We start from the raw sequence: 9,629 nt of genomic DNA on the forward strand, positions 1-9,629 counted from the left end.
GCCCGCCCTCCCTCCCTCGCGCTCTCTCTCGCGCTCGCTCGCTCGCTCCAGTATGTAAATGTGTAATAGAAGCCAAATATGGAGCAGTTGGCTGCCGCCGCCGCAGCTCAAGGATCCGACTTCATGGGGGGGGGGGGGGAGGCACCCTCTGGCAGGCGGCCCGGCGAGCCGCACAGAGCACGGCGAGCGCACGGCGCGGCTGCCGGCCCGCGCCCTTAACCCTTCTATGCACCCGGGCTGGAGCAGCGCTCGCTCCAGGGGAGGCCGGGTTGTCTCTCCGCAACTGTGGCTCCGGATCCCGGACACCGACCGGAGGGGACTGTGCCTTCCAGGTTTGAGAAAGGGGCGGGGAAGTTGGGGCGATGAGGTCATTGGAGTGGTGACCGATCGGTGCTCGCGCGCCTCCCCGGCTCCCTGCAACCTAGTTGGAGGGGGACAGGGTGAGTGCAGGGTGCAACTCAGGCAACCTGGGAGACTCGCAGCGATGGGTGTCAGGCTTTGGCTCCTACTTGGTAAAATACCCAAGGGGGCGGGGAAGTCGGCTGATTTCTAATTACGAAGTGCCCTTGGTGCCCCTGGGTGAGCATCTAAGAGGACTCATTGTATCCTCGCGGTTAACCCTCCAGCCCGCCAGCCCTGCGCCACCCGAGGCTAGGCCCGCGCCTGCTGCCTTGGCTTGCAACTCGGGAAAGTTCTCAGGCTTCCCCAGCTTGCACCGGCACCCTCACCTTTCCTGCCTGGACAAGCTGGCGACCTCCCGGTCCTCCTTTCAAATTCTGTTGGTCTCGAGATCTGCGGTGAGCACGGAACGTCTCATCTCTAGCTAGCCCTGGTAACCGACCTCACGCACTCCTCAGGGCTAACTGTGGATCATTCATTTCATCACAAGTGAGATAACCTGTGCACTGAGCAGTCAGTCGATGGCGGTTCTCGGGAATCCAAGGCGAAGGAACGCTCCCCCAACCCCCTTGTCCCGGTGGCTAAACGCAGACGTGGAGTCCCCACCCGGCCCTCTCCGGGTACACCTCAGCCAAGTGTGAGCTCGGTGGGAAGGACTCTTCTCTGGAGGAGTTCACCTTGCCAACAGGTGTGGCACCCGAAAGAAGAGCCAGCACGGCCCCACAAGGGTCGCTCAGTGCCGCGTTCTCTTGGCTGCAGATAATTCTTGAAGACCAGTAGGTGTCAGGCCAGCAACTGACCTCTTTCAGGTGCTTAGAGCTAAGAGTCTGGAAACTGGATCCCTTGGTCTCGCTGGAAGCCACTACTATTTATTGACTCTAAGCCGGATTTGAGAACCTTTTGGCTCCGTTTACTTATGACCCAACAGTTAGTCACTGTCTGAAGCAGTCAGCGTACAGAATCACCAAGAGAAACGTGTGCGCGTTTAAACTACTGTATTGTGGAGCCGGCACTTCAGAAGTTAAAAAAAAAAAAAAGAAAAGAAAAGAAAGAAAGAAAAGAAAAGAAAGAAAGAAAAGAAAAAGAAAAAAGATGCAGCGAGGTGTGTGTGTGTGTGTGTGTGTGTGTGTGTGTGGTGTAGGACACATTATCTATTCTCTATGTGAAATACCGTGCACACATCCACGGTTGCTTAAATAGAACTACAACTGTTCCCTCTCACTCCCCCCCCCGCCCCCATTCCCTATAAACTGTGTTGTTCACTTGAAGATCCGTGATTGTTAGACTTCATATGCTAAAGTGACATTGTTGGTCTCATTACAGCCTCTAGTGGACGGTTAACGTTGAGCTTCCTGTCGAGGTTCTGTCTAGTTTTGTTTTCCCTTCTGAGCTTTATCCAGGTGAAGGTTAAACAGTTCAGAGCTTAACTGACTGGTATCTTTTCGCTCCCTCGTGGTAAAGCAGCTCTTTGAAAAGCAGCGGACGCTCGCTGGCTGCATGTGGGAAAGGCTTATGCTTTGTGCTACAGGTATTGTTACTGCTGGCCTGTGAAACCAACGAAGCTTCTGTTATTCGCTTCAGTTGCAGACAGTTTTCATATAAAAAAAAAACAAATTTAATCTAAAATATTTTTATAACAGAAAATATTGGTTGCCATGTTTTTGGCGTAACTGAGATGTTTTTATTCCAGCTCATAATCTGCAAACTGTCCAATCCACCTCCACTCTATTTTTAGACATCTTACATTTAGAGAATTTTCAAAGGGGGAAAAAAAACCCTAATATTGTAATTATTATGTTGGTGCAAGCAGTTAATTTGCATTATTTTAACAACCTTAAACATATTAAAACACATAATTCATATTAGACTTAGTCGATTAATTTAAATGTTCCCTGAAGAAAGCTAAATATGTACATTATCCACACAGTAAAAATAATTAATAAGAAATGTGTTGTTTACTTTCTTAGCCATTAAGATTAAAGCCATAAACTCTCTCTCTCTCTCTCTCTCTCTCTCTCTCTCTCTCTCTCTCACACACACACACACGCACACACACACACATAACCTACAGCTATTGCTTCCTGCGAGGTCCAACACAAACATAATATTCATAGAGCAATTTCCTTACTTGAGTACTGAGATGTTTCCTTTCCCAAAGACAGAATGTCAAATGCACCATCCGAGAAGTAACAAGAGAGGTTCTTTAAAAACAAAAGTTCTCGTGCAAATAAAACCTTCATGGAAAAAGAACAAAGTTTTCAAGGTGGCAGTTATATAGCTCTGGTCCCTAACCCCAAATCTGATATTATATTTGTGCAAGACTCGGTCGAGCTTTGTAATGAAGTAAAATTGAGGAAGGAGGCCCTGCTGAACCTTGCTCCTGATGTGTGTTATGTATTATTTAATGTAAAAAGAAATGTTATCACCTTCTATTTATTTTTTAAAGATATATATTAAAGATACATATATCTTAAATATATTAATATATGACATGTATTAATATATATTAAATATATTTAAAAATAAATAGAAAATACATAGAAGGTACTAACATGTGTGTGTGTGTGTGAGAGAGAGAGGGGGGGGGAGGGTCCTCTTATCACTTTCTGATGATTCCTTTGAGACAAGGTCTCTACCTGAACTTAAAGGGTCATATTTTCTAGACTAGGCTGGAAACCAGCACACCTAGTCTTTGCCTCCTGTCTCTTCCCCCTTCAAGTTGAGGTAACAGGCCCACGGGATGCTGAGCTGTAAGCAGTGCTGAGGTCCACACTCAGGACCCTCCTGTCCTACAACAAGAGCTCTCACGTCTCAAGACGTGCCCCCCCCAACTCCCCACCTTCTCTCTGTTTTGCTGATTTTTGTCCTCTCTATTCTTGAAAGGTCAAAATAGTCTAGCAACTATTTATTAGGTCACAAGACTCTTCTGTCACACTTCTGCATTTACAAGTGTGGTCCTTAATGTAGCTGCAGATGCTGCAGCACCACCATCCAGGGGATTTTAGTCTTTGAGAATCAAGGATCCTACCCCACACTAGGCAGGTGGAGTCTGCCTTTGAACTAGCTGCTGGAGACTGGCTCAACCCAGCATGAAGAACACTGTTCTCATACAGAGCCTAATTCTCCAGTGAATTACCTTTACGCTAATTAATTTTACCAGTGGGGTTAAAAAAAAAATCACATTGCACTTGTACCTCTGTGTTCTCAAATTTCATCAGCTTCTGGTAGAAAATTTATATATATATATATATATATATCATCTGTACTGAATACCTGTAGACGTTCCCCTCATTATTATTCCATGCACAATACAGAGTTATGGGTATTTCCGTTGTACTAGGTGTTGTGAATAACCTCGAGATTACTGATAACTTAGAGTTATACTGTTAAATTACTTACAATGTAAATCATGTAAGAGGATGTGAGTATTCTGTATCCAAACACTACACTTGTACAGTCTAAGATGTGAATGTCTCAGGGGGACCCTAAAACTAGCCCCCATATTGAGGGGTGACCATATATACACATGAAGGAAATAGTACTCCATCCTTGAAGAGCCCTTTTTCACCAATTATGGAAACCCCTAGGACTGAGTGTGCTGGGGTCTTGGCTATGAATGTGTTCTCTGAGGCAGTAGAGGGAGCACAAGAGTGCTTAATACACCCAGTGTACACAGGGCCCTCGAAATTGTGACAGATTTTAAATTATAGTATATGTTTGCATCGGAAGTAGCCTGTTATGTCATTCAGAACCAAACCAAACTAAAAAAAAAAAAAAAAAAGCTAACAAACATTTACTGCCTACTGGATTACAGCAACTAAATAATTGAACAGATTGCAAATTACATAAAATAAAAGATACACTCATCTTGAGTTCTAGGCTTGCATTCTTCTGGGGGACTTCAGAAGTCCTGCTCTGAAAAGATACCTTATCGCCTGAATGCACAGAAGCCATTTGGATGCTCACACCACACTGGGTGTGTCTGCACACACCTGTAATTCCTGCAGGAGCATGGGGGAGGTCCAAAGCATCTTTCCTGAACTGCTTAGAAGTTCAAGGCCAGCCTAAGATACACAAAGTGTTGTCTTAAGTACTTAACACCCCCCCCCCACACACACACACACACTCATCAGAGGACTTCCTGGCCTGATGATATACCTCAGAGGTTAAAAAGTTTGTTACCAAGAATGGGGAATCAAGTTCAATCCCCAAATCCATGTGGTAAAGAACAGACCAACTCTGGCAAGTCGTCCTCTGACCTCTAGAGTGCCCACTCGCATACACCCACACAGTAAATAAATGAACATGATAAAAAAAACTTTGTCAATACAAGGCCAAGGAGTGTTAGGTTTTCTCTAGTCAAAAAATTAAGGATAATTCTTCAGAATGAGACAACCATTTCTTAGAGAAGCAAATGCATAATTGAAAAGGGAGCTGGCTCATCAACATTAGCCTTAGTAAATTGGTTTGCAATCAGACACATTGGTTAAAAAGTTGATCATTTTTGCCGCTCTTTCAAATGAAAATGTCTTATTTTAAGCTATTTCTAATGTTTGTTATGATAGTCATCTATGCCTTGATTATACTTACATAGTGTTTTTAATACTATATATATACATATATATATATAGTATATATGTATATACATATAAATATATATATATAAATACTTCGGAAGCTACAAAATGAGGCCTTGTTGATATTGAGTAAGAAAGCATCTACTTATTAATTGTGAGCAGATTTCAATATGTAGTCCATGCTGGCCTAGAACTTCCAATTCTCCTATCAGAACCTCAGGAGTGATGGGATGACAGCCACAGATCACCAACCTCCCGCTGATAAGTGGGCACTTCAGTAAGAGATTGAGACTAGAGCCCCAGGCCTGGAACTTTGGTCCTGTAGTCCCAGCCCTTGGGAAGTGACAACGGAGGGACCTGGAGTTCAAAGCTAACCTTAGCTACACAGTGAGTTGGAGGCGACATGGATTTTCTAACTAGAAAATGTCTTAGCTCTCAGCTGCTGTTTCTGTCCTTGTCAGTCTTCAGCAGCTCTCTGAACATCTAGTATACAATGCATAGGCCCCGAGAATACACAGTGGGGAAAACGTTCTGCTCTATGGCTTACCTTTCGAAAATGTAAATTTTCGCTAGGGTGAGGTCCAGATGTTCAAAGCTGGACGACCAGTGCCTCTCAGAAACACACCGTGCAATGCTGAAGACACTGAGTGTCAAAGACTATATGGGTTGCAGTGTTGAGAGGTAAGAGGGCAGTTGTATAACTCTCTGTCTTGCAAGCTGATATTACCCTTTCACCTTTGTAAAACAGACCAAACCTGAATACAAAATATGCCACACCCAAGTGCCCCACCTACCAAAGACCATCAAAGTCGGAGTGGTAGTCATTTATTTATTTTGATCTCTTTAGAATATTAAAAAAAAAAAGTCTTTCCTCCCACAGTAGGGAAGTGCATGCCAAGTTTCTGCTTGGAACAATGTGTTATGGCTATGCGATAATCCTGGAAAGTTTGAATTTTTTATGGAAATACTGGTGCCAGACCGTGAACCGAGCTCTGACAAAAAAGGGCATTATCCTATATGTCCTTTGAAGAGCTGAGCAAGCTTTGGTGGTTACAGAACAAATACACTTGGTTGAGATTGGACTCCTAAATAAGCTTGGGGAGAAATAAACCAGAATAATAAAGCAAAGTAGAAACAAAAGTGAAAGCTGCCCAGACAATAGACTCCAGGGTCAGTGGGCCACACCCTAGCTGAAGTCCCAAGGTTGTGTACAGCCTACAGACACTTACAAACCTGCTTCAGCACCTTGTGCTTGGTCTACCAAACTGCAGCAGCCCAGGCTTCCTGAGGATGTAATGACATCACCAATGACATCACCAATATTCAAGAATGGAGTGAAACTGTGGTGAAGGCAAGGGGTGGGGGCTGGGGTTGTGAGGGGGGACTGGAAGGAAGGGGCCTGTAATTGGTGTGTAAACTGAGTAAGCAAATTAATAATAATAATAATAATAATAATAAAAAAATAATAATAATAAAATGAAATGAAGGTATGGAATACAGCTCAGGGACATCACCCTTGCTTAGCATTAGCAAGGCCCTGGGTTCAGTTCCCCAGGGACACAGAAAAAGGGTCCCTCCATTAAAAGCCATTGCACTTCAGTATCTGCTGCCAGTTTATCATTCAGCAGTACACATATCTGACTACACTAAACAAAACAGTAATTTTATAAACAACCAAATGAATGCTTTAATATAGAGCCACATAGTCTAGTACAGCCTTTGAGCTCTTGAAATTTGGCTTGTTTAAATTGAGAGACACTCTAAGTATAAAATATAGTTCAAAATTTAAAGGCTTAGTTAGATACCTGTGTGTATGATATATATGTGTGTGTGTGTGTGTACATATATGTAGTACCTCAATAATTATTGTATTGATTAAATGTTGAAATGAAAATATGTATATTGACCATGTATTAGGATAAATGAAACATATCGATAACATACAAATACATACATATATACAGATGCATATAAATATACATGCATGCATGTATATATGTGTACATATATATGTAAGCAATCATATATACATAAGCACACATGTATGTTTATATTTACATAAGTATATATAGCTATATCTTTTTCTCTGTTTACTGTGTAAAGAAATTGAGCCCAGAGTTTCAGCATGCCAGGCAAATTCTCTACTCCGTCAGCCCCACATTACAGCTGGTTTGGGGGTTTGTTATTTGTGATTTATGGTGTGGGATTGGTACCTTTTAGAGACACCTGTATTTGGGGGTTAATAATGAAAATTATATTATTTGGGGTTTGGGATATGACTGAGTGCTTGCTTCAAAGCATTAAGACTTCAGTTGAGATCTCCATCATCAAAAGAAAAGATCAGGTCTGATGGCGCATATCAGTGTTGGGGAGGTGAAGACAGGATGGTGTCTGGGATTTGCTGGCCAGACAATGTAGCTGAACTCATGAGCTCTGTGTTCAGTAAAAAGATGCTGTCTCAAAAGTCAGATTGTGGGCCAGAGAGATGGATCAGCTAATAAAGGTGTCTGCCACCAACCCTGATGACATGTTCAATTCCTGGGACCTACACAATGGAAAGGAAGAAACACAAATTTACTTCTTGTTCACACATGCACTTGCTAATGGTACATTGTAACACACACACCACCACCACCACNACCACCACCACCACCACCACCACCAACAACAACAACAACATCAACAATTTAAACCAATGTTTCATGATTAAAAAAAAAAGTGAAGGAAAAAACCTGTCTACACAGGAGAGAGAATGAATGAATGAATGAATGAGCAAATAAACAAATAAATGTTATTTTTAAAAAGATGCAGAGTGATTATGGAAAATACCAAACATTGACCCTTGACCTACACAAATACACAGCTATGCATGCACACACGAGAAAATTACACAATTTTTTTCTGACTAGAAAACGCACCAAATCTATCAAAAGAAAATCTGCTTTTAATGTATAATAAATCCAATCCACTGAGATCCTTCTAAAGAAAACGAGATTTTGTTTTGTTAATTTAAACCATTATTACTTTGTCAGCAAGTTAGAGATCCATGACATCAATGCCACTTGGAACAAGACAATCCGAGTTAACTGTCATAATTTGTGGCCGTAATCATCTAAGGAACACAACTCTTTTCATGTGAAAAGAAGACAGACAACTTTTTATGGCTGAGAACACATGGTTTAAACCTTGCTTGCTATTGGCTGGGAACTTCTGGGACTCTATTTTTAGTGTTTCATTAACAACTTAGCTTTTTTTTTTTTTTTTTTCTTTCCTCAAAAGAAATCCATTTTCTAAATTAAAATCCAAGCCAGAGGTACCATCCTTTGAACTGAAAGACAGTGGCTCTTGCTTGATGGATTATGCTTCGGGCTCCACGTAGTGTCCAAAGCGAACAGGGGACCACGTAGGCTGACTTCATGACACGAGAATACATGGCTGCAAGCTCTCGTAGCTACTTGATTTTTCTTGAATAAATACTGGCCAGGACAGACTGATCTGAATGAAGGTCAGAGTTTAAGAACATCCCTTTGTGAGGAATTTACCAAGCTTGCCTCTAAAGAGGAAGCACCGCAGAGAAGTGCATTGGCAAGATTTCCTTTTTTTTTTTTTTTTTTTGACACACAAAAAAACCAGAGTTCATAGAAGAAACTGTCAAAGTCAGAGTTTCAGAGAGGCATTGTCAGGTGGTTCGAGGCCCTTCACAAAGGGCTGGAATTGGGCCAGCAGCTGTGACCAGGAGTAGGAGGAGCCTTGTGACTGGAGGTTCTGCTTTATCCATTCTGCCACAGCTTACCTTCTGCCAGGGCGGGGATAATGGCACTCAGAGGAGAACTGTAAATTACAAACGCTCTCTTCTAAACTACAGAATGAACATGCAGAATAAAAGACCCCGTTCGCCGGAATGCCAGCCAATCAAGTAGAAGAAGACAAATTACTCACTCTTCCCCCTGCAGCCAAAATATTCTGTCAGCTATGTGGGGGCGGGGGGAGGTGGGGGCCAGGTAAGGAGGAGAGCTTTGCTTTTATTTTTTTTTTTCAGGTGTTAAGAGAAATTAATACATTGTAATTGTAATATGGGCATGGAATCCATTCTACTGCAATAGGCAACCGAGTTGTGAGATCTGCTTCTCATTCCAACCCCCTCTCTGCTTAAAAAGCTGGAACTTAAATATCAATAATAGTAGCATCGGCTCCCATCACTACACTCCCGGGGCTAGCTTTTCCTGAAGTCAATTTCATAATTGCGAAGCTCCCACCCCCAGCTCAGCACTTCCTTTCCCTCAATACCCTCTCTCCCCCTCCCAGCCATGAATCATCTTGCCTTTAAAGAGACTGTGGTGACCCCGGGTGAACTTTGCTGGCATCCTGTATATCCTTAAGCCAAAATAAAGGGGGGGGGTAGGTTGGGGGCAGGGGACTTGTTCTGTGACAGGAACCTGGTCAAAGCCGGATTCCAGCTCAGATGTGATGTTAGGCTAGGTTGCTTCTCTGGGACAAGAGCAAGGAGCTATCTAAGGTTTCTAGAACTGTGGAGATGATTCTGAATCCCATATCTTGGTTCACAATTGGGTTTGTAAGAACCCAGTTAGGCCCTTTGTGCAGAATGAAATATATCAGAGGGGGCTGGGGGAATGTTGGTAGATCTCTTTCTCT

This window comes from Mus pahari, chromosome 16, assembly GCF_900095145.1.
Source record: "Mus pahari chromosome 16, PAHARI_EIJ_v1.1, whole genome shotgun sequence".
Classification (NCBI taxonomy): domain Eukaryota; kingdom Metazoa; phylum Chordata; class Mammalia; order Rodentia; family Muridae; genus Mus; species Mus pahari.